At 41.3% G+C, this 25,864-nt stretch overlaps 1 protein-coding gene across 1 annotated transcript in view; it reads right to left on the bottom strand.

Moving 5' to 3' along the window:
* Window positions 1-25,864, bottom strand: part of LOC126162788 (uncharacterized) — a 640,449-nt gene that overhangs the window by 62,760 nt on the left and 551,825 nt on the right. The window lies entirely within an intron of this gene.

The raw sequence follows: 25,864 nt of genomic DNA, 5'->3' as shown, positions 1-25,864 counted from the left end.
AATTCAATATAATTTCAAAACACTTTCCTATTCATTTATAAATATTCGTTAACATTCTTATAGTCTTTTGAAGTATGTGCTCTTTGACCAGATTTATTAAAATACTAAATTGTCCCAGACCAAAACATTTTGAAAATTTCAAAAATGTGAATTTGTTTGTTCTGAAAATAGTTCGTTAGTTGTGCACTGTTTGTTAATGTATGTACCAGATTTTGCTACGGTATTCCAAAGGGAACCTATGAAAATATTTCTTTATTGCTATTCATATTGCCAACATTACCTCAGCTGCACTTGCTTTACACACTAGTTCATTAAACTACTGCTAAAATGAAATTATTGAGTACTAATTAAGCATAATTCTCTTTATCATTTAAAAATTATAGTAAACTATGCCCATATAACAACTAATATAAACAATGTAAGGGACAATATGCATTTGCATTCTTATTAACTCTGATATACAGTGGTAGTTGTTCGTATTTATAGAAAAGTGTGTGTGTAATAAAACAAAAACATCCACTTCTACTGACAGTAATCTACTTCTATAGAGATAAATTATTGAGATAAATTAGCAAAGAATTAGTGAAGCCACGAGGACAAGGTTGCTTTGTACATGTGTAACTGTTTGAGTACATGTGTTCAGGGGATAAAGTGGCAGAAAACTGCTGTTGCCATGATTTAAAATTCTTCATTGCCCAATAAAATGCTGGAAGGCACATGTTGGAATATGGGAAGTGCCAAGCATAGCCCGTGAAGTACAGAATATTGTATTAGTGTATTCTGACATGTGCAGTTCAATGTCTTATAGGGAAATTAAGCATTTAAAATCATGACATTGACACATATGTGTCCCTTTGTCACTTGCAGATGTACATACAGAAAGAAACCAGTGACTTCATAAATTAATATAAAATAAAAGTCAAAGTGGTTTTCTTAACATTCATATTAATCACTTGTTGAAGTACGGTATGATTAAATCTTAACTTCATACCAGTTGTTTGCGTGAAGTAAACCATACATTTCTGTGTGACAAATGATGACCGTGCCGCATAAGAAAGAAGTTTGGCAAAAGATTTTATAAAGCCATAGCAGTCACAGGGACTCAGAAGTATTATGAATTTATTCATATCAGCAAAGCCAAAGGGTTTTAAGGATTTCGATGTTCACAAAATTCAAGTGGGTTCAGGAGCTGCTTGGTTTTGAACAGATTACACAACTTATTTCTTGTATTTATGACAATAACTGATCACTGTGCTAACCAGATATGAAAAAGTAAAAGTAGACCTTTTATTTATACATCCTTGTGGACCAGTTCTTTCTTTTTCATGACCAAGAAGACCAGATAAATATACTGCAATAAAAAACCTCATACTTCGTAAATTAAATCCCACAGCTGCCACTGGAAGAACACATTGACTATCAGATGAAGAGCTATGAAAGGTGTCAGATTATATTAGAAAAGAACATGTTGTTACACCATTTATGTCATTATTGCTTGGAAGAACTATGTTCCATAATTTCAGAGAAAAGTGAAATACATAGTTTTGGACTCCAGTAAGGATCACCATAACAGCTTTCTTCTTGGAGAGGAGTGAACAGTTTCTCGTTGCAAGGTACACAAATCACGTATTGTTAAACAATTACAGTCACATCATTATATATTTAATTCTATCAATTAATATTTGAAGGTACAATTAAGTAAATTATTTTTAGTCCTTTTTGAGCACATGTTGTTATGGTGTACATATATTAAAACATGTTCACAGTTAACATGGGATAGCCAAAGCCAAATGTGAATTTAAATTTAAATTCTAATAATATAATAAATTGATTGTCACTAAATAAAGAAGAAGAATAATTTTATCATCTTATTTGGTTTTTGACATATTAGACCATAGTAACAAGTCCTAAGCACTACAGCCTGTACATGATGTGCTGCATTTACCAGTAAAATAAAATTTGTCTCAGTAAGTTCCCACTGAAACACCATGATGAAATATGGCATACACATTAACAAATAATGTACAAGTAATATATATTTTTTCAAAACAAAAAATTTCAATTTGAAATCTTCAATATTTAATATAATTTAATCTGGAGAAATTCAACATTGTTATGAATATCATCATACACTTTTAAAGCTTCTAAGAAACTCTTTAAAACTGCACAAATTTTACATTGTAAGTCAAGTAGTTTCTGAGGTATGGTGATTTCAGGGTTTCAAAATGTCACAGAAATATCATAATTTTGAAGATTTTAAAAATTAATAACTTAAAAATGAAAAGTTCAAAAAATTGTAGTTTGAGACTTTTCATGCAAACAACTACAGTTATAAGTGTACAAAAGTTATGAAAATTTGAGATGTCAAGAACCAGAGCACTGGTTTCACATGGACTGATCCAGCTACAGTGTGTGATTGTGCCATAAGAAAGTCATTCTGAATATTATTTATAGCTATTCATTACTTTCAATCTGATTTATAAATAGTCATATAAAATTTTGTTTGGTTGGTATCACACATATCAAAAGTAATCTGTGCAGTTATGTCATGTTTAAAAGTAGGTTAGCACAGGCGATTCTAGATCATACACTGTAATCGGACTTTTTAAGAGTACTTTTTTTCACATTACTAGTCAGATGTTTTGGTGCACACTCACACATTTTCCAGTTAACAAGTTCAATAGCTAATTAATTTAAATATGTGTGATAGTAGAATTTTTATATGTTCAAAGACTTTAAACTATGCACATACAGAGTATCTCTGTTGGTTTTCAAAAATTTCAGGTGTACTTGTTTGATTAGGACTATAATGAAGGAAATTATTTAAGTGAAAATGCTATGTAAAACTACTGAACTTAGATAAAATATGCAACACATTAAGTAATTAACTATGTAACAATTTAGAATAACTGTTGTATGGATAAAATACATTGAAAAATAAACATTTGTGATATATTCCAAGGGAATAGCTGAACAAATTAATCTTGTCTTTAACACACCCAATATTACAAAGTGTTACATTAAGCAAGTTTCTTTATTCCTGTAGTAATAGCAGCAAATTCTATATACTTCAGATTGGCAGGTGCGATTTACGTGCTCTCGAAGGAACACAATGAAAGTTCGAATCTTAGAAAAGGAATCTCTTCTTTTGTAGACCACCTTCTTAAAGAAGGCCAGAGGTACATAGTTCCCTTACTCTTCACTTCTAACTGCAGGTACTACTCATAATTCTATCTGGGCCATGTTGTAAATTACGTCTCTCTCTTACAAGCACTATTATTCCTTTATTTCAGTCACTATAGTTTTACTTACTTTGAATTTTTTTTTTTTTTTGCTTTTTGTAGTCATAGCTGCTTCACTTACCTGCTTAATATCATATTAATATCTTACCTGATCGAAACATTGGACCTGTTAAAGACCAGAGTATTTTCTTTAGTCATTCTCTTGGAACGTGTCATCAAAGCTTATTGTTAAATCTGTTTTCTTCCCAGAACAATTGTTGTACTTTGTCATATTGTTCGTCATATAGTGTGTCACATATTTCATGTAAGTTTAATAGTTCTGTATCACATTTTCACTGAAATAATTCATCTCGTTTTAGGCCTAATCAAATATTGACAACTGTCACTTTTGAAAACCAACTGAGAAACTCTGTAGATGAACTAGACTAAAATCTTTGACCATACAAAAATTTCACATCCACATATATTTGTCTGTGTACCTGATGATTGTATAACAGCCAAAATCCGGTTTCAAACATAAAATTAAAAAAAAATTGTAGAGTATTACACCAGTGACATGTGTGTTTTCCTTCACAATGTGTAAAATATTCTACCAAGAAGGGATGGAACAGACAATCAATGCTATTGTAGTTGAACTAACTGTAAGCCATATTTGCTTGTTTGTAATATTCCTTATGTTATACTGCATATGCCCAGCAATTATGTCTGCATATAGTTACAAAATATTATTAATACTGAGTTTTTGCATGGACATGAAACACAGTACTTTTTTTAAAAAAACATATGTTTGTTCATATGATGCTTATAAACTGTGCTGAACATCTCAATTATTCCAATTCCATTCATTTTTCAGTTTCACTGATAGGCGTCTGTTGCAAACGACTTTCATGTTTATGTAGTGGTGCGGGATTTGTGAAGCATTTGTATGACTAAGAGGCTGTATAGCTCTTGTTTTCAGATGATAGTGTAGCCTTATCTTGAGTTGAGTGGTGAAAAGCTTGTCTTCAAACTGTATTTTAAGCTCGCGCCGATTGGGCCCTGTGGACAAGCAGAAATCACTCTCTTGCCTCCGTATGAAGCCGATTTCTGACGTTGGCTTGTGTATTACTAAGCTGAGCTTTTCAAATCTACGGCGTCCATGATAATCGGTGGGATAGTTGCTTGCTTGTATTACGCTGGCATAATTCTACGTTATATGACTTTCCAGGTGCGTCTGTGAGACATGGTTTTGCATTTGTGTATACGTATGAGCAAGGATAGGTCTTCGAGAAGATCGCGTCTTTGTTTGAATGCGCGAGGATTAATATCAATGTTTCACTGAGTCATCCGAGAATATCGGTCGTCTTTCAGATTACTTCCCCACTCTATAAACAGTATCACGGGGATTATGTAGCATATCTACAACTACATCTATAGTTATACTCCGCAAGCCACCCATCGGTGTGTGACAGAGGGCACTTCACGTGCCCCTATCATTACCTCCCTTTCCCGTTCCAGATGCGTATGGTTCGCGGGAAGAACGACTGTCGGAAAGCCTCCGTGCGCTCTCGAATTTCTCTAATTTTACATTCGTGATCTCCTAAGGAGGTATAAGTAGGGGGAAGCAATATATTCGATACCTCATCCAGAAGCGCACCCTCCGGAACCCTGGACAGCAAGCTACACTGCGATGCAGATCGCCTCTCTTGCAGAGTCTGCCACTTGAGTTTGCTAAACATCTTCGTAACGCTATCACGCTTACCAAATAACCCTGTGACGAAACGCGCCGCTCTTCTTTGGATCTTCTCTATCTCCTCTGTCAACCCGACCTGGTACGGATCCCACACTGATGAGCAATACTCAAGTATAGGTCGATCGAGTGTTTTGTAAGCCACCTCCTTTGTTGATGGACTACATTTTCTAAGGACTCTCCCAATGAATCTCAACCTGGCACCCACCTTACCAACAATTAATTTTATATGAATATGGGATTATTTTCTGCTTTTTGTAAAAGTGTGGTATCATACACCCATGTGTTCCGTTAAGGACATTTTGTATATGTCTGAGTTTGGTGACTATTTTCTAGATAATAACTGAAGTTAATGTAAAACCTCTCACGAATTGCTTTCCTCCCAAAGTTATCTTTCCGTCCTACGATATCTAATGGCGATTGGCACATTTGCTCATTTAACCCTTGTTTTGAAAGTATGAGTTTTTATGCCTTGTTATTATAGAGGCTGTCCGGGAAGTAGGGACGAATATTAAATGCTATAGAACGTACAAAATTTATTTAAAATGTAATGGTTCATATGACCACCCAAGGCCGCGGAGCAGCGAGCATTACGTTCCCTGCAGTTCTCGATGAAACACTCACAAACATCTGGTGGGCTGCCGTTAATAACACTTTTAATTTCATCGTTCAATTGGTGTATTTTTTGTGGTTTGTTCACGTAAACGTTTGATTTCATAAAGCCCCACAAAAATCATCACAAGGCGTAAGATTGTATGCTCTGGCAGGCCCTTCCCTGTTGGCATGCAAAGGGATAATGTTTTGAGGAACCTTTTCATTCAGCAGGGCAGTCGTTTCACGGGATGTCTGACATGTCGCACCATCTTGTTGAAACCAAAAATCGTCATTTTAAACAGTACGAGGGAAAAACCAATCAGAAGAATGTTTCGGCAACGGTCACCGTTCACAGTGACGGCAGCTCCCTAATCATTTTCAAAAAAGTACGGGCCGGTACTGCTCCTGCCAGAACCCACATCACACGGTCGTGCGTTGTGGATGCATCTCATCTTCCACAGTCACTCGTGGATTTGACTACCCCAAAATTCTTCATTTCTGCTTATTGATGTACCCACTGAGGTGGAAGTGCGCCTCATCTGAGAAAACTATTCTTTTTCTGAAGCTCTCGTTCTCCGCTTGTCGAGCCAAGATCCATTGAACAAATCGATGTCTCTTTCCATGATCTGCAGGCTTCAACTCTTGTGTAAGTTAAATCTTATACTCATGCATTTTCAGATCTTTTGAAAGGATTTCATGCAGTGAACTTTGTGATACGTTCAATTGTTGAGCTCGTCGGCGAACCGATTTCTAGGGCTTACGGTCACATTTTCACACAGAACGGCAATGTTTTCTTGTGGTCGAACAGAAAGTGATCGTCCTGTTTTATTAACGTTTGAAGCAGAACCCGTGATCTCAGACTTCCAGATCAACTTCCGAACCCATGATTCGGTTAGAGCAGCATTACGTCTAAGTGTCACATGCAATTCACAAACGGTTGCCATGGGACTTTCACTGCTTTCATAATAACTTTTTATCACCTGGATACATTACTCAGTTGTCATCTGCTCCATGACGAAAACAGACATCAAACAACAATGCTCACAAAAAAAAACCTTTCAGGCTACTAATGAGAAGGATTGTAGATAAAAACATTAAAAAATCATTGCTGATAGCAGTATATGACAAAAAGGCGCAAAATTCAAATTCGTCCTTCCTTCCCAGACACCCGTTACATATGTATTATTATTAATTGAATGTTGTCTGTTGTCATTGTAGAAATTCTTCAACTCACTTCAGAGTGATTGATGACTGTGCTTTGATGGTTTTGCCGTATTTTTCCAGTACTGTCGAACTTTTATGTTGTTTTAAACAAAAGGTTTGTTTAAATTGGCATTGGAGTGTTTTATCAACATGTTAGCAAATGTGCATGGTTGGCAAAATTTTCATGAGGTGCTTCTTTTGTAGACCACTTTCACGACAATTCGACGTTATAGAAGTGGAAACGACGACACTATGACCAACGAAAGACAGAATATTGAAAAACTCATTGGTGAAGAAATTTGGAGAACCTAGAGAAGGAAGCGTAGCGAGAACTACACTGATGGAAAAAAATCGCAACGTCATGCGAGCTAACATCCCGAAGATGTTCCGGCTCACATGCGGATCTTCTTCGTCGAAATGTCTTGTCTCAAACTCGTCTAGGGGTTGGAACCGCACGTTACACTCCCTAGATTAGACACTTGTGAACCTTTGGTTAAATTGTCTGGCTGATGGCAAATAGGAAGTTAATATAACATTGCTGTTGTTGTGGTCTTCAGTCCTGAGACTGGTTTGATGCAGCTCTCCATGCTACTCTATCCTGTGCAAGCTTCTTCATCTCCCAGTACCTATTGCAACCTACATACAACAACAGTAATAATAACATCGGGAACTAAATTAACGACCCATAAATGATGTAGGCCACACAGTTGCGATTTGGTTAGAATAATGTTTATTCAGAAAGCAAACTAAGTTACTGGTACACTCGAGCGCATATCTATTTGACACAGTTCGATCATTCACAATCTCATCGCGAAACAGAAGTCCAATACTCTGCCTCCTTAACTATACGAAAAGTTGGAGTTCACACCAGGCACGCGGCTGCTCACCGCTGAGAGACTAAGTCCCGCGCTACCACACAACACGAAATTTTCTAAGCCGTTTCACTTCCTAGCTACCTAAAGACCGACCGTCCGCTTTCGCGTCTCCTCCAGCGCTGTCCCTCTGCCCGTCTCCGGTAGCTTTTCCCGAGCGCCGAACCTCGTCGCTCAACTGAGTAGTGCAGTTCCCTTCCCTGAAGCCGTCCATCTGATTGGCTACAGCTTATTCTACATTGCTTTACATTTTAACACATTTAAATAATCAAAGCTTGACCACTTTCACGTTCTAAATAGAGTAACAATAATATCCATTACATAATCAACGTTAAATTCTTTTAATAAAACCAATACAATTTCCTTCTTAACTTTGAATGTCACGCCCAGTAGCGTTGCTCCAATGTGTTCTCTGATAAATAAATAAAGAACAAAAGTAGCTATTATGCACTAAACTTTACTACAAATTTTCTAAAAAAGTGGCTCTGAGCACTATGGGACTCAACATCTTAGGTCATAAGTCCCCTAGAACTTACAACTACTTAAACCTATCTAACCTAAGGACATCACACACACCCATGCCCGAGGCAGGATTCGAACCTGCGACCGTAGCAGACCCTACAAATTTTCTATTACCTAATGATTCAATAAGGTGTCTTGCTGTCACCGTTAAATGTGTTTTGTGTGGAGGAAGTGATGATCTGATGTTTAATTGAAAATACTGGTAGTATCAGTTCTTTTAAACACAAAAAGTAACAGAGGTGACATTTACAACGTTTGTCATTTTAATGACGAGCTTCTATGTGAAAGGTTTCAGATTTTAGCATTCAGGTCTGTTACAAAACTTGTTAATTCCACTTGAACAGTAAATCCTAAGCTATTATAGATACGATCAATATTCAAGTTTTATTGGGATCACCATGAAAATTTACGGAGGATTACAGATTAAAATTACTGTGGCTTGATTCCCTGCAGTACTACAGAATTAAATAGGTTTCATAAATATTTTCCATTATGGCCGATCTTAGGTCCGCCATATTCAACACTGCTACGTCTCCTCGGCCACAAACGGATTTTACTGGGTTTCCCTATGGGCTCCCGTCTGTCTCACACGTACACTGCAGCGCTAAGCCTCAATAGACAATAGACGCCTGTGAGTTTCCCCATCTCGTGGTGAATCTGCGCCTTCTGCAGCACGCGGTCCTGGATGACAGTATGCGTTTCACAATTCCTGTAGGCTGACTCTTTCGGCCATATTTTTAAATGAGACAGCAATGCTCGTTAACTCACAATCAGGAAGAAATTGTGCGAGATAAAGGAAAATTGGTAGGTGTGTTCCAACATCTGATATACACTACTGGCCATTAAAATTGCTACACCAAGAAGAAATGCAGATGATAAACGGGTATTCATTGGACAAATATATTATACTAGATCTGACATGTGATTACTTTTCACGCAGTTTTGGTGCATAGATCGTGAGAAATCAGTACCCCGAACAACCACCTCTGGCCGTAATAACGGCCTTGATACGCCTGGGCATTGAGTCAAACAGAGCTTGGATGGCGTGAGCCGGCCGGAGTGGCCGAGCGGTTCTAGGCGCTACAGTTTGGAACCGCGCGACCGCTGCGGTCGCAGGTTCGAATCCTGCCTCGGGAATGGATGTGTGTGATGTCCTTAGGTTAGTTACGTTTAAGTAGTTCTAAGTTCTAGGGACTGATGACCTTAGCAGTTAAGTCCCATAGTGCTCGTGCTCAGAGCCATTTGAACCATTTTTTTGGATGGCGTGTACGGGTACAGCTGCCCATGAATCTTCAATACGATACCACAGTTCATCAAGAGTAGTGACGCGTATTGTGACGAGCCAGTTGCTCGGCCACCGTTGACCAGACTTTTTCAGTTGGTGAGATAGCTGGAGAACGTGCTGGCCAGGGCAGCAGTCGAACATTTTCTGTATCCAGAAAGGCGCGTAAAGGACCTGCAGCATGTGGTTGTGCATTATCCTACTGATGTGTAGGGTTTCGCAGGGATCGAATGAAGGGTAGAGCCACGGGTCGTAACACATCTGAAATGTAACGTCCACTGTTCAAAGTGCCGTCAGTGCGAACAAGAGGTGACCGAGACTTGTAACGAATGGCACCCCTCACCATCACGCCGAGTGATACGCCAGTATGGCGATGACGAATACACGTTTCCAATGTGCGTTCACCGCGATGTCGCCAAACACGAATGCAACCATCATGATGCTGTAAACAGAACCTGGATTCATCCTAAAAAAAAAATGACGTTTTGCCATTCGTGCACCCATGTTCGTCGTTGAGTACACCATCGCAGGCGCTCCTGTCTGTGATGCAGCGTCAAGGGTAACCGCAAACATGGTCTCCGAGCTGATAGTCCATGCTGCTGCAAACGTCGTCGAACTGTTCGTGCAGATGGTTGTTGGCTTGCAAACGTCCCCATCTGTTGACTCAGGGATCGAGACGTGGCTGCACGATCCATTACAGCCATGCGGATAAGATGCCCGTCATCTCGACTGCTAGTGATACGAGGCCGTTGGGATACAGCACGGCGTTCCGTATTACCCTCCTGAACGCACCGATTCCATATTCTGCTAACAATCATTGGATCTCGACCAACGCGAGCAGCAATGTCGCGATACGATAAACCGCAATCGCGATAGGCTACAATCCGACCTTTATCAAAGTCGGAAACGTGATGGTACGCATTTGTCCTCCTTACACGAGGCATCACAACAACGTTTCACCAGGCAACGCCGGTCAACTGCGGTTTGTGTATGAGAAATCGGTTGGAAACTTTCCTCATGTCAGCACGTTGTAGGTGTCGCCACTGGCACCAACCTTGTGTGAATGCTCTGAAAAGCTAATCATTTGCATATCACAGCGTCTTCTTCCTGTCGGTTAAATTTCGCGTCTGTACCACGTCATTTTCGTGGTGTAGCAATTTTAATGGCCAGTAGTGTATTTCTATTGAAATTTCGCATCAGATGCGTAAGATTGCTTTAAATACACGCAGTAAGGGTCGTGAGCGTTAGTTACCGTTGGGATTGGAAGATGTGTTGATGTTAGTCAAGAATACCCTTAGTCTACAAAGACGCCATTGTCAGCCCCTTACTGACTTTGAACGAGGTCGTGTAGTAATACTATGAGCAGCTCACAGTCCTTCTGTCATACTACATAAAGACTTGGTAGGAAAGTAGCCGCTGTACGTGATTGCTTGCAGAGCTGGACACCAGAATAAGAAGAACCCGGCACCTGACGGCCACGGGGCACTACCGAGAGGGAAGACCATTGAGTTCGGCGTGTGTCTCTCGCATAGCACTGTATCTGCAGTAGTAAAGTAAACAGCAATCGATACCGCAGTGATACAACGAACTGTTACAGATCTGTTACTTCAGGGACAGCTCCGAGCCATAAGCCCTGTAGTGTGCGTTCCACTGACACGGAACCACCGCCATTTCCGACATCAGTAATGTATAGCGAGAGCTCATTGGAAGTAACGACGGAGGTTTGTTGTGTTTTCTGATGAAAGCTAGTTCTGCCTCGTACTAGTGATGACCGTGTGTTATTTAGAAGTAGGCCAGTTGAGGGCCTGAGACCAACTTGTCTGCGTATTACACACACCGGACTTACACTTGGAATTAGGGTCTGGATGCACTTCCGTATGACAGCAGGAGCACTTCCGTTGTTATCCCACGCACTCTGACTGTAAAATTGTCGTCAGTCTGGTGATTCGTTATCTTGTGCTGTCAGTCATGAACAACATTCCAGGTTTTTTTCCAACAGGATAATGCTCGCCCACATACAACTGTTGTAACCCAATATGCTTTACAGATTGCCGACATGTTGTCTTGGCCTGCTGACGTGTTGCTTCAGCCTGCTCGATCACCAGATCTGTCTCCAGTCGAGCAAGTAAGGACATCATGGGATGACAACTCCAGTATCATTCAGAAACTGCACTAACCGTCCCTGTATTGACCGACCAAGTGCAACAGACATGGAACTCCATCCCACAGACTGACATCCTAGGCCCACTACTGTTTCTTGTGTATATTAATGACCTGTCATCTGTTACGTTACCAGATGCCAAGTTTGTCTTATTTGCAGATGATACAAACATTGCAATAAACAGTAAATCAAATATAAATTTAGAAAGGGCAGCTAATCAAATTTTTAATGACATTAATAAGTGGTTTATAGTCAATTCACTGTCATTAAACTTTGAAAAGACCCACTATATGCAGTTCAGAACTTCCAAGAGATTTCCTTCTGGTGTGTGTATAAAACATGACGACATGGAAACAGGAGAAGTTGAGAGTGTAAAATTCTTGGCATTACAACTTGATAATAAATTCAGTTGGAAGAAACATACTAATGAACTGTTACAGCGCCTAAACAAGTCTGTGTTTGAAATGCGAATGTTGTCAGACATAGGATATATATACACTCCTGGAAATGGAAAAAAGAACACATTGACACCGGTGTGTCAGACCCACCATACTTGCTCCGGACACTGCGAGAGGGCTGTACAAGCAATGATCACACGCACGGCACAGCGGACACACCAGGAACCGCGGTGTTGGCCGTCGAATGGCGCTAGCTGCGCAGCATTTGTGCACCGCCGCCGTCAGTGTCAGCCAGTTTGCCGTGGCATACGGAGCTCCATCGCAGTCTTTAACACTGGTAGCATGCCGCGACAGCGTGGACGTGAACCGTATGTGCAGTTGACGGACTTTGAGCGAGGGCGTATAGTGGCCATGCGGGAGGCCGGGTGGACGTACCGCCGAATTGCTCAACACGTGGGGCGTGAGGTCTCCACAGTACATCGATGTTGTCGCCAGTGGTCGGCGGAAGGTGCACGTGCCCGTCGACCTGGGACCGGACCGCAGCGACGCACGGATGCACGCCAAGACCGTAGGATCCTACGCAGTGCCGTAGGGGACCGCACCGCCACTTCCCAGCAAATTAGGGACACTGTTGCTCCTGGGGTATCGGCGAGGACCATTCGCAACCGTCTCCATGAAGCTGGGCTACGGTCCCGCACACCGTTAGGCCGTCTTCGGCTCACGCCCCAACATCGTGCAGCCCGCCTCCAGTGGTGTCGCGACAGGCGTGAATGGAGGGACGAATGGAGACGTGTCGTCTTCAGCGATGAGAGTCGCTTCTGCCTTGGTGCCAATGATGGTCGTATGCGTGTTTGGCGCCGTGCAGGTGAGCGCCACAATCAGGACTGCATACGACCGAGGCACACAGGGCCAACACCCGGCATCATGGTGTGGGGAGCGATCTCCTACACTGGCCGTACACCACTGGTGATCGTCGAGGGGACACTGAATAGTGCACGGTATATCCAAACCGTCATCGAACCCATCGTTCTACCATTCCTAGACCGGCAAGGGAACTTGCTGTTCCAACAGGACAATGCACGTCCGCATGTATCCCGTGCCACCCAACGTGCTCTAGAAGGTGTAAGTCAACTACCCTGGCCAGCAAGATCTCCGGATCTGTCCCCCATTGAGCATGTTTGGGACTGGATGAAGCGTCGTCTCACGCGGTCTGCACGTCCAGCACGAACGCTGGTGCAACTGAGGCGCCAGGTGGAAATGGCATGGCAAGCCGTTCCACAGGACTACATCCAGCATCTCTACGATCGTCTCCATGGGAGAATAGCAACCTGCATTGCTGCGAAAGGTGGATATACACTGTACTAGTGCCGACATTGTGCATGCTCTGTTGCCTGTGTCTATGTGCCTGTGGTTCTGTCAGTGTGATCATGTGATGTATCTGACCCCAGGAATGTGTCAATAAAGTTTCCCCTTCCTGGGACAATGAATTCACGGTGTTCTTATTTCAATTTCCAGGAGTGTATATATAGGCGCTTTAGCAGTTCATTAATATGTTGCTCCCAACTGGCTCCCAACTGGCATATTTTGCTTATTTTCACTCCATTATGTCATATGGTATCATATTTTTGGGTAACTCCAGAAACAAAGAAAAAATTTTTAGAGTACAGAAGCGTATAATAAGAATAATGAGAAGTGTAAATCCAAGAACATCATGTCGAAACCTATTCAAAAATTGGGTATATTAACCACAGCTTCTCAGTATATTAATTCCTTAATGAAGTTTATTGTAAATAATACGTCTCTTTTTCCAACTAACTGCTTAGTACACAGTATCAATACTAGGAATAAGAACAATATACATAAAGATTTAAAATCACTTACTCTTGCCCAGAAAGGAGTCCAGTATTTAGCAACGCATATTTTCAATAAGTTACCAGCAACCATTAAGAGTTTAGTTTCAGACAAGGCACAATTTAAACATAATTTAAAAGAATTTTTGGTGGCCAACTCCTTCTGTTCCATCCATGAGTTTCTCAATAAGTGCAGTAGACCATTTTAATGAAAATTTATTATACTTTAATTTTTGACAATGCTCAGCAGACCATTTTAATGAAAATTTATTATACTTTAATTTTTGGCAATACTTGGTTGTAACAGCCAAGTAACTACCTACTGTGTGAACGATGGATGTATGGAAAGCAGGTGTAAGTCATAAGTCTGTAAATAGTGGAAGTTTAATTTTAAATCTTGTACAGAATCTGACTGTTCTTAACTGAGGATCACTGAAATGAATAATTTACTTTAATTTTGGCAATACTGGGTTGTAATAGCCAAGAAACTAGCAAATGCCTGAATGATGGATTTAATGAAAGCAGATGTAAGTATTAAACCTGTAAATATTAGATGTTTAACTTTATTTCATGTACATAATTTCACAGCCTATTGACTGAGGATCATTAAAATTAATGAAACTCAAGTTTTTCTAATTACATTTTTGTAATGTGTTTATCTGACATGTTCCACACTCAGGCGGATTCCCTCTTTTATGGGTCTATGGAATGAATAATTAATCTAATCTAATCTAATCCACACCAGTACAACACAATGCATGCACCCCTGCATGCTTGCATTCAAACATTCTGGCGGTAACACCGGTTATTAATGCACTAACATTTCACATTTGAAATGGCTTGTCTCACGCTTACATTAACCTGTGAGCTTGCAACGTTAATCAGTTAAATGTGTTACCCAGACAAATGTATTCCCAAAATTTCGTCACTCTACATTATTTTTTGGTGCTGCGATTTTTTCCGTCAGCATGTTTCAGAATGTGATGAAATCTTTGACGTCTTAAATGGAGAGCTGATTAAATCAGAAGAAAGTGCGCAAAATTACGAAACAGATCTTGCTAAATCGATCAAGACCAAAGCAAAACCAAGTAAGCGACAAATATTATCATTTGACATCAAGTCTTTACTTCGTGCTTGGGGGATTTAGTAATACCAAAGAGATTTGTTACAAGCTACATAAGATTTATGATGTTCACTTGGCCGAAAACATTGATCTCTTTAGGCACAAATTTCATGACAGGTGCGTAAGGAGAATCTGGTGCCCATCTAACGAAATTTGAAGAAGTACAAACTTAACTTTCTTTGTTAGTCACGCCGATCGACGACGCACGATTTTTGCGAACTTTGTCCAAAATGTTTGGCATAGTTCACCTACTGAAGCGGAAACATGTAATAGGTTACAAAAACAGTGATTAAATTATGAGCTGAGAATGAGAGATTGTGATTATGAAAGTGTTGCTAGAGCAGTTACGTCGAAAATGAAGGTTAACAGACTGTAACAAAGGCCCCTTGGCAAAGTAGTTCACTTATCAAAATGCGCCAGCGATCAAATGAGTGTACCATCGTGGACAAAAGAGAAGTAAGCGCTATGTTGTCAACCACTATAGCGCCTGTGGAAAGTTCAAGAAGTTGTAGTGACAAACATACTTCAAAAATTGAGAAAAAAGGTTTAATGGTTTTCTATCAATATAAACGAACTGGACTGCGGAGATTGGTACACTGACGATAGTAAGGCTCATTGCAAAACAAACGAGCGTGATTGTTACACTACGTACAGAGCCGAGTGGAGGTTCTGAATCAGAGGCTGAGACGGTTCTGCGACCGTGTGGGCTGCAGATTCCTCGACTTGCGCCATAGGGTGGTGGGGTTTTCGGGTTCCGCTGGATAGGTCAGGAGTCCACTACACGCAACAAGCGGCTACACGGGTATCAGGGGTTGTGTGGCGTGGGCTGGGCGGTTTTTTAGGTTAGATGGCCTTGGGCAAGTACAGAAAGGGCAACAGCCTCAAAGGGTGCGGGGCAAAGTCAGGACATACGGGGACCAAGCAGCAATCGGTATTGTAATTGTAAACTGTCGAAGCTGCGTTGGTAAAGTACCGGAACTTCAAGCGCTGATAGAAAGCACCGAAGCTGAAATCGTTATAGGTACAGAAAGCTGGCTGAAGCCAGAGATAAATTCTGACGAAATTTTTACAAAGGTACAGACGGTGTTTAGAAAGGATAGATTGCATGCAACCGGTGGTGGAGTGTTCGTCGCTGTTAGTAGTAGTTTATCCTGTACTGAAATAAAAGTGGATAGTTCCTGTGAATTATTATGGGTGGAGGTTACACTCAACAACCGAGCTAGGTTAATAATTGGCTCCTTTTACCGACCTCCCGACTCAGCAGCATTAATGGCAGAACAACTGAGAGAAAATTTGGAATACATTTCACATAAATTTTCTCAGCATGTTATAGTCTTAGGTGGAGATTTCAATTTACCAGATATAGATTGGGACACTCAGATGTTTAGGACGGGTGGTAGGGACAGAGCATCGAGTGACATTATACTGAGTGCTCTATCCGAAAATTACCTCGAGCAATTAAACAGAGAACCGACTCGTGGAGATAACATCTTGGACCTACTGATAACAAACAGACCCGAACTTTTCAACTCTGTAAGCGCAGAACAGGGAATCAGTGATCATAAGGCCGTTGCAGCATCCCTGAATATGGAAGTAAATAGGAATATAAAAAAAGGGAGGAAGGTTTATCTGTTTAGCAAGAGTAATAGAAGGCAGGTTTCAGACTACCTAACAGATCAAAACGAAAATTTCTGTTCCGACACTGACAATGTTGAGTGTTTATGGAAAAAGTTCAAGGCAATCGTAAAATGCGTTTTAGACAGGTACGTGCCGAGTAAAACTGTGAGGGACGGGAAAAACCCACCGTGGTACAACAACAAAGTTAGGAAACTACTGCGAAAGCAAAGAGAGCTTCACTCAAAGTTTAAACGCAGCCAAAACCTCTCAGACAAACAGAAGCTAAACGATGTCAAAGTTAGCGTAAGGAGGGCCATGCGTGAATCGCTCAGTGAATTCGAAAGTAAAATTCTATGTACCGACTTGACAGAAAATCCTAGGAAGTTCTGGTCTTATGTTAAATCAGTAAGTGGATCGAAACAGCATATCCGGACACTCCGGGATGATGAAGGCATTGAAACAGAGGATGACACGCGTAAAGCTGCAATACTAAACACCTTTTTCCAAAGCTGTTTCACAGAGGAAGACCGCACTACAGTTCCTTCTCTAAATCCTCGCACAAACGAAAAAATGGCTGACATCGAAATAAGTGTCCAAGGAATAGAAAAGCAACTGGAATCACTCAACAGAGGAAAGTCCACTGGACCTGACGGGATACCAATTCGATTCTACACAGAGTACGCGAAAGAACTTGCCCCCCTTCTAACAGCCGTGTACCGCAAGTCTCTAGAGGAACGGAAGGTTCCAAAAGATTGGAAAAGAGCACAGGTAGTCCCAGTCTTCAAGAAGGGTCGTCGAGCAGATGCGCAAAACTATAGACCTATATCTCTGACGTCGATCTGTTGTAGAATTTTAGAGCATGTTTTTTGCTCGAGTATCATGTCGTTTTTGGAAACCCAGAATCTACTATGTAGGAATCAACATGGATTCCAGAAACAGCGATCGTGTGAGAACCAACTCGCTTTATTTGTTCATGAGACCCAGAAAATATCAGATACAGGCTCCCAGGTAGATGCTATTTTCCTTGACTTCTGGAAGGCGTTCGATACAGTTCCGCACTGTCGCCTGATAAACAAAGTAAGAGCCTACGGAATATCAGACCAGCTGTGTGCCTGGATTGAAGAGTTTTTAGCAAACAGAACACAGCATGTTGTTATCAATGGAGAGACGTCTACAGACATTAAAGTAACCTCTGGCGTGCCACAGGGGAGTGTTATGGGACCATTGCTTTTCACAATATATATAAATGACCTAGTAGATAGTGTCGGAAGTTCCATGCGGCTTTTCGCGGATGATGCTGCAATATACAGAGAAGTTGCAGCATTAGAGAATTGTAGCGAAATGCAGGAAGATCTGCAGCGGATAGGCACTTGGTGTAGGGAGTGGCAACTGACCCTTAACATAGACAAATGTAATGTATTGCGAATACATAGAAAGAAGGATCCTTTATTGTATGATTATATGATAGCAGAACAAACACTGGTAGCAGTTACTTCTGTAAAATATCTGGGAGTATGCGTGCGGAACGATTTGAAGTGGAATGATCATATAAAATTAATTGTTGGTAAGGCGGGTACCAGGTTGAGATTCATTGGGAGAGTCCTTAGAAAATGTAGTCCATCAACAAAGGAGGTGGCTTACAAAACACTCGTTCGACCTATACTTGAGTATTGCGCATCAGTGTGGGATCCGTACCAGATCGGGTTGACGGAGGAGATAGAGAAGATCCAAAGAAGAGCGGCGCGTTTCGTCACAGGGTTATTTGGTAAAAGTGATAGCGTTACGGAGATGTTTAACAAACTCAAGTGGCAGACTCTGCAAGAGAGGCGCTCTGCATCGCGGTGTAGCTTGCTCGCCAGGTTTCGAGAGGGTGCGTTTCTGGATGAGGTATCGAATATATTGCTTCCTCCTACTTATACCTCCCGAGGAGATCACGAATGTAAAATTAGAGAGATTAGAGCGCGCACGGAGGCTTTCAGACAGTCGTTCTTCCCGCGAACCATACGCGACTGGAACAGGAAAGGGAGGTAATGACAGTGGCACGTAAAGTGCCCTCCGCCACACACCGTTGGGTGGCTTGCGGAGTATAAATGTGGATGTAGTTTGTTGATGTATGAACCATGTGAAACTTCAAGGCAGAAGGACAGTGCCAAAACTGGTGTGTACAGATAGAAGCATGGTACAGGTCGGAGTGATGTGCAGGTATTCACTAGGCAGAAATGGACAAAGCCTCATTTTTAAGTTATCCAGTTCTGCACAGAGGAATCCTGAAACTTATTTTCTGTTAAGAACGAAGCATAAAAAGAAATGATTAAAAAAATGGCCAATTATGGCTGTTTTTCATTCACAATATTGCAACTGCAGTTGCGTCATCGTTTGGCTGTGAAGGTCGCCAGACCTTTTCCTTCTGTTGTTGCTGAAACTGACAATACTTTACAGAGATGATACGGTAAAAAAAAGGTCTTCATAATAACATGTACACCAGTTTTTGAAGGATCATTGTCTAGAGACAGTGATTCCTAGCAGCTTTTGTCAGGGGTGCCTCTAAGGTAAACTTTGCGGCTGGCTATTGGGGAAAGAATGCAGAAATCCATTAAACCTGGAGAATTAACTTATGCAGATGTTTTTGGTCCATAGGAAGAAAATGATCTGCAGGGTTATCGGTACTTTGATGCTTTTAAGAATGATTTTTCCAGTTTCAGGGTTACGAATCATTTGCAACAGGAAGATGAAATTAAAGGTAATTTAACACTGCTCATTAAAATGATAAAGACTCAGGCTCAAGTTAATGAGAACGTATTACGTACAGACGGTGGCAAGGAGTTACATAATAAAGATGTAAGTAAGTTTGCTGACTCAACTGGACTGAAACATTCAACTGCTCTGCCGTATACTCCTCAGCAGACTGGTGTTGTCTGGAGGGAAAACAGATTCCTTTGTGAGAGGGCACGTGCTTGGCTCTGACCTGCTGAATATCTATCAAAATGATTGTGCGGTGAGGCGGTTTTGGCTGCATCATACATTCTGAATCGAACTGGAACCACGAAAATTAAAGACAAAACTCAAATGAGATATTTTTTAAGAAATATGGTCTTTTTGATAAACTGGTGATATTTGGAGCAGGATGCTATGCCTGGGTGCCTACGCAAAAACGTAAGAAATTTGGTGCCAAATGATCAACTGGTTATATTGTGTGTGTGTGTGTGTGTGTGTGTGTGTGTGTGTGTGTGTGTGTGTAGATAAGCAAAATTCAGCTGCAAACAATTAAAGAAACCACTAGTCAAGAGACTAAAAGGCTGTTGACATGTCAGATGTAGATGAAGGAAGATGTTACAGAAACTGAAAGCGAAAGTGTTGATTCTGAAGAGGATGGGCAACGAGATTGTGTGAACTAAGATGTAGCTATAAGTGACGGAAATGGTATGACACTAAGGGACATGTTGAGAGCAACTTTCAAGCAAGAAGTGAAGACAAAAGACGCCACAATTCATGTTAACGGGGAAGTTTGAAGACACCATTCGGTGACTGTGAAAAATAAGCCCATCAGCCAAAAATGATACTTCTTTGTGAGACACCTAGGCATTATGAAGGTCCAGTGCAGTCATAAAATTCTGAAGAATGGAAGAAAGCAATAGAGAACGAAATGAATGCTTTGAAAAAAATAAAAAAACATGGAAAGCAAGTGAAACTTCCTGGAATATTAAAACTGTGTGGCGATCCAGGACTCGAAGCTGGAACCTTTGCCTTTCGCGGAAAACTGCTCTACCAACTTAGCTACCCAAGTACGACTCATGGCCTGTCCTGACAGCTTTACTTCTGCCAGTACCTCGTCTCCTACCTTCCAAACATCACAGAAGTTCTCCTGCGAAGCTTGCAGGACTAGCAATTGTGGAGACATGGCTAAGTCGCAGTCTGGGGGACTGGTTTCAGAATGAATTTTCGAGCCATGTCTCCGTAATACTCTTTGTTCCAGGAGTGCTAGTACTGCAAGTTTCGCAGTATAACTTCTGTGAAGTTTGGGAGGTAGGAGATGAGCTACTGGCGGAGGCAGAGCTTTGAGGAAGGCTCGTGAGTCACGCTTGGGTAGCTCGGTTAGTAAAGCACTTGGCTACGAAAGGCGAAGGTCCTCGGTTCGAGTCCAACACACAGTTTTCATGTTCCATGAAGTTCCATATCAACACAGACTCCGTTGCAAAGTGAAAATTATTCTGGAAACACGGTTTAACATTTTTTTTTAAATGTTAAGGAAATTAAGTTGACGTCTCTTCATGTAAGAATAGATGATGAATGCAGCTAGCCGCTAACTTTGTGTAATGTCTTGTCTGTATAGACGTGTAGCTGTTGCCTTTAAGATCCCTTCACCTTCACACATAAATCTATACAGTAAAGTAAGGACCTCCCCTTTTTTTCGGCTGATCCGTGATAAGACAGGCGAAAAGTTAGACTAATGGGGGATTATTAGTATTTTTTCTATTTTCATTCGCGCTCTCTCTCTCTCTCTCTCTCTCCTTTATCTATGTACAGTTTTTAATATAATATTTCATTACGTGAAATCAGCCAAATAGAATCTTTGGTGGAGCCCTTCGTCTTGGTATTCAGCGGCTGGCTTGCTGTAAGAGATCTTTACATTTATTATTACTGTTAAGCACTGCATTCAGTCGGGAGAATCAATCGTTTGGACAATTTGTTCCTTTTACGAAAGATTGCGAATTCCAGATGTGTACGAAGCCTTTTTGGACGATTTAACACAGACTCGGTGATTGCAGGCTCTCTTCGACACAGCTGAAACTTCCCCACTAATTACAGGGCCAACGTGATCATCAAATGATTCAGAAAAAAACTCATTCGTTCATTCCCTCCAGAACAAAAAAGTCACAAACCTTATTTATGAAGGAAATTGTGTATTCAATCCATCTCCATTACATGTCCAGATCTCCGGTGATTCCAAGTCTTTATTTTCCGTTTACAGTCTCTTTCTCTTCAAACAAACCGCTAGCGGCACAAATGTTAATGGCTCGCTTTAGCGAGAAGAAAAGCAAAATATGTATCTCTCAGAAACACGTCAATCCCTCAACAGATACTACCGAAACTGTCCTAGTTACCACTCTAACAACCATGGAGAATACATATATGCATCTCTGTTATTTCAAAGAATAAACGCACTAGAAAATACTTTGGAGTCGTCGAGCTGTCGCCGCATATGTTACGAGAAAATCAGATCAGATACTTTTCCAAAGTGAATGAATGTGAATGGTTTGATTGACAATGATTAATTGGTGCGTGGTAGAGGGTATTTTATGTGGGGACATTACAACGGGACCTAGCCTAAAAAATTTAAACATTTAAGATGATTGAAAATCGACAGGTTTTTGCTACAAAATTAAAAGCAAATAATGAAGTGGTTCAGTATTTGACTCAACTGGTGGCAAAAGAATAATGTACTGAGATAAATTACGTTGACATACTTAGCCCTGTAGCAAGATCTGAAGCAATGAGATCCTTGTTGAGTGTTGCAATTCAATATGACTGGCATATAAGGCATTCTGATGTAAGGGCGGTATTTCTGAATGGTGTTTCGAAGGAATAAATCTACATGTATCAACCAGTGGACTTTGGTCATGGTACAGTACTTGTGCGTAAATGACTGAAGAGTCTGTATCGTTTAAAGCCAGCCTGAGAATGCTGGAATGTATGTCCTGTTAACTTTTTTACTGAATGCAATTTATGGGAGAGCTGTTCAGGTCCATGTATGTTCTACGGCGAAAAAATGGTACTGCTGTTGGCTAGGGGCTCTACAGTGAGGTGACAGAAGCCGTGGGATAGCTCCTAATATCGTGCCGTACATCCTTTTGTCCGGCGCAGTGCGGCAACCCGACAGGGCATGGACTCAACAACTCGTTGAAGGTTCCCTGCAGAAAAACTGAACCATCCTGCTCTATAACCGTCCATAATTGCCAAAGTCTTGCCGGTACAGGAGTCTGTGCACGATTTGACCTCTCGATTATGTTCGATAAATATTCGATGGGATTCAAGTCGGGTGATCTGAGTGGCCAAATTATTCTCTCCAATTGTCCAAAATGTTCTTCAAAACAATTGCGAACAGCTGTGGCCAGGTGACATGTTTGGGAACAAGAAGTCAATGAATGGCTGCAATAGTTCTCCACTTAACGAAACATAACCATTTCCAGTCAATGATCGGTTCACTTGGACCGAAGGACCCAGTCCATTCCATGCAAACACAGTCCACACTATTACAGAGACAGCACCAGCTGGGTGTGTGGCTTCGTGGTATCTGCTTTCCACTCAAACCCTACCATCAAATCTTAGCAACTGAAATCGGGACTCATGTGGCCAGGCCCCGGTTTTCCAGTCATCTAGGGTCCAACCAATATGGTCACCAGTCCAGGAGAGGCGCTGCAGGCGATGTCGGGCTGTTAGCAAAGGCACTCGTGTCAGTCGTCTGCTGTCATAGCCCATTAACGCCAAATTTTTGCGCACTGTCTTAAGGGATACGTTCGTTGTACATCTCAGATTGATATGCTTGTCTGTTACCATTGACAACTCTACCCAAACGCCGCTGCCTCAAATTTGGTGCCTCAAATTTGGTATTCTCGGCACACTCTTGACTCTGAGGATCTGGAAATATACACTGAAGGACCAAAGAAACTGATATAGGCCTGCGTATTCAAATACAGAGATATGTAAACAAGCAGAAGACGGCGCTGCGGTCGGCAACGCCTACATAACAAGTGTCTGGCGCAGTTGTTAGATCGGTTACTGCTGCTACAATGGCAGGTTGTGAAGACTTAAGTCAGTTTGAACGTGGTATTATAATCGGCACACGAGCGATGGGACACAGCTTCTCCGAGGTAGCACTGAAGTGGGTATTTTCGCGTACGACCATTTCACCGTGAATATCAGGAATCCGGTAAAATATCAAATCTCCGACATCGCTGCGGCCGGAAAAAGATCCTGCAAGAACGGGACCAACGACGACTGAAGAGAAAAGTTCAACGTGACAGAAGTGCAACCCTTCCGCTAATTGCTGCAGATTTCAATAGTGGGCCATCAAAAAGTGTCAGTGTGCGAACCATTCAACAGAACATCATCGATAATGGGCTTTCGGAACCGTTGGCCCCTCGTGTACCCTTGATGACTGCACGACACAAAGCTTTACGCCTCACCTGGGCCCTTCAACACCGACGTTGGGCTTTTGATAACTGGAAACATGTTGCCTGGTCGGATGAGTCTAGTTTCAAATTGTATCGAGCGGATGGACGTGTACAGGTGTGGAGACAGCCTCATGAATCCATGGACCCCGCATGTCAGCAGGAGACTATTCAGGATGGTGGAGGCTCTGCAATGGTGCGGAGCGTGTGCAGTTGGAGTGATATGGGACCCTTGATATGTCTAGATATGACTCAGACAGGTGACACATACGTAGGCATCCTGTCTGATCACTTGCATTCATTCATGTCCATTGTGCATTCTGATGGACTTCGACAATTCTAGAGGGACGATGCGACACCCCGCACGTCCGGAATTGCTACAGAATGGCTCCAGGAAGATTCTTCTGAGTTTAGACAGTTCGCTGGCCACCAAATTCCCCAGACATGAACATCATTGAGCATATCTTGGATGCCTTGCAACGTACTATTCAGAAGAGATCTCCACCTCCTCGTACTCTTACGGATTTATGGACAGCCCTGCAGGATTCATGGTGTCAGTTCCCTCCAATACTTCAGATATTAGTCGAGTCCACGCCACGTCGTGTTGCGGCACTTTTCCGTGCTCACGGGGGCCCTACCTGATATTAGGCAGGTGTACCAGATTCTTTGGCTCTTCAGTGTAGAATTCCCTAACGATTTCCGAAATTCAATGTCCCATGCGACTAACTCCAACAATCATTGCGCTTTCAGTGTTAATTCCCGTCGTGCGGCCATAATCACGTCGGAAACCTCTTCACATGAATCACCTGGATACTGATGACAGCTCCGCCAATACACTGCCCTTTTATATCTTGTATACATGATACTACCGCCACCAGTATATGTGCATATGACTATCCTATGACTCATCACCTTATTGTATTGATGCAACAACTAAATTTATTCAAGAGTCCCTTAAACATTTTCAGATAACTGAGAAAGAGGTTTATTATTTCCTGGGCTTACAAGTCATTAAATTTGACTTCTAATATTTGCAAGTTTAATACTTACATCTGCTTCCATTGAATCTATCATTCAGACATTTGCTAGTTTCTTGGCTATTACAACCAAGTATTGTCAAAAATTAAAGTAAATTATTCATTTCAGCGATCCTCAGTTAAGAACAGTCAGATTATGTACAAGATTTAAAATTAAACTTCCACTATTTACAGACTTAAGACTTACATCTGCTTTCCATACATCCATCATTCACACAGTAGGTAGTTACTTGTCAAAAATTCAAGTATAATAAATTTTCATTAATATGGTCTGCTGCACTTGTTGAGAAACTTATGGATGGAATAGAAGGAGTTGGCCACCAAAAATTCTTTTAGATTATGTTTAAATTGTACCTTGTCTGAAACTAAACTCTTAATGGTTGCTGGTAACTTATTGAAAATATGCGTTGCTGAATACTGGACTCCTTCCTGGGCAAGAGTAAGTGATTTTAAGTCTTTATGCATATTGTTCTTATTCCTAGTATTGATATTGTGTACTAAGCAGTTTGTTGGAAAAAGAGATGTATTATTTACAACAAACTTCATTAAAGAAGAAATATACTGAGAAGCTGTGGTTAATATGCCCAATTCTTTGAATACGTTTCGACATGATGTTCTTGGATTTACACTACTCATTACTCTTATTATACGTTTCTGTACTCTAAAAATTTTTTCTCTGTTCGTGGAGTTATCCCAAAATATGATACCATATGACACAATGGAGTGAGCCAAATTTCAAACTTAAGCATGGCAATGGGTCGAAATTGCGGGATTTCGAAAAAGTGATCCCTTAATTCTATTACGCAGTATAGTTGGACTGCTACGGGGCTTTTACACGCATCAAAAAATCCAATGCATCACCCCGGTTCCAAGAACTAGCCCCTATTAGATGGAGGGGGTCCGACAGCCGATCACCTACAGTCATTCCACCAGGGAGGAGGTACACGGCTCGTGTTGTCTGTAGTTCAACCATGCCTAGACGGTCAATACCATGGTTCGATCGCTTCCGCATTGTTACTTTGTGCCAGGAAGGGCTCTCAACTAGGGAAGTGTATAGGTGTTTCG

This window comes from Schistocerca cancellata, chromosome 2, assembly GCF_023864275.1.
Source record: "Schistocerca cancellata isolate TAMUIC-IGC-003103 chromosome 2, iqSchCanc2.1, whole genome shotgun sequence".
Taxonomy (NCBI): domain Eukaryota; kingdom Metazoa; phylum Arthropoda; class Insecta; order Orthoptera; family Acrididae; genus Schistocerca; species Schistocerca cancellata.
This window is presented reverse-complemented; position numbering and strand designations above follow the sequence as displayed.